Source organism: Halyomorpha halys, unplaced genomic scaffold, assembly GCF_000696795.3.
Source record: "Halyomorpha halys isolate HHAL.00 unplaced genomic scaffold, Hhal_1.1 Scaffold290.1, whole genome shotgun sequence".
NCBI lineage: Eukaryota > Metazoa > Arthropoda > Insecta > Hemiptera > Pentatomidae > Halyomorpha > Halyomorpha halys.
The window spans coordinates 139,305-140,624 of NW_027114857.1; positions in this window are offsets into that span (position 1 = coordinate 139,305).

Below are 1,320 nucleotides of genomic sequence, written 5' to 3' on the forward strand. Positions count from 1 at the left end.
AAATAAATTTTTTGGGCCACACGATTTCCAGGGAAGGAGTTAAACCCGACGCAGATAAAGTTGCAGCTATATGGTCGATGACAGTGCCTAGGGATGTGAAGGGAGTTCGGAGGTTGCTGGGAACATTAAATTATTACCGGAGATTTGTTCCTGAAATGGCTGAGTACCTCATCCGACTCAACGACCTTCTGAAGAAAGGCAGGAAGGTGATCATCACTCCGCTGGTGGAAGACAATATAAGGCGGTGCATGGAGAAGCTGCACCAGGAGCCGGTGCTTGCTTTCCCAGACTTCACTCGGCAATTCACCATCATTACAGATGCAAGTGAGTATGCATTGAGAGCGGCGTTGTCTCAGGATGGTAAAAGGGGTGATCGCCCAGTGGGATATGCCAGTAGGCGCCTAACAGAGACGGAGACCAGATACAGCGCACTGGAACGAGAGCTCTTGGGAATAGTGTGGGCTGTTGACCACTTTAGGCCATATGTATTTGGCAGAAGGTTTAGGATATACACTGACCATAGGCCTCTTCAATGGGTGGGGAAGTTGAAGGAATCTTCGGCAAGGATTACGCGTTGGAAGGAGTTCCTGGCACAATATAACTTAGAAATAATCTATAAGTCAGGAAAAGAAAATGTCGTAGCCGATTGGTTGTCTCGAGCAATTACTGTAAATGCAGTAGAAGAGGAGGCCGGAGAACCGTCTAGACAATTTCTGCGGGAGTGGGCACCGGGAAAGGAAGAAGAACAGAATGTGGCGGAGGAAGAGGATAGGGAGGAATCTTCATCAAACGAGAGCTCGGATAAAGGAAGACCAGCAGATATGGAGGAACTGGAGGACATAATAAACGACAAGAGGGGGCAGATTGTATGGAAGACGAGGACTACTGGATTGCTCAAAGTTGAGTGCAGCAATTATGGGAGAAGCAATATCACGACGATTTGGTCGCAGCCAGACGTGGAGAATGACCAGATCTTTAGAACCTTGAATAACGCCTCTAAGCCTGGAAAAAAGTGTCACCTGTACGTGGGAAATGAAACCGTTTGGGAGAAGATTAAGCGGCTATGGTGTGATGAGCGCATAGGAATGGACAGGACATTCCCCCGGTGCAAGCTGATAGTGGAAACAGTACCGGAAGATGAACGCCAGAGAGAAGTGACTGTCGAGCATCAGGGCAAAACCAATCATCGCGGAATCTCGGAGACCCTGCAAGCGTTAAAGAGAAGATACTTTTGATGGGAGATGAAGAAGACTATGACAGAAGTTGTAGGAAACTGCGAAGTTTGTCAACGCACAAAGTATGACAGACATCCACCAAAAG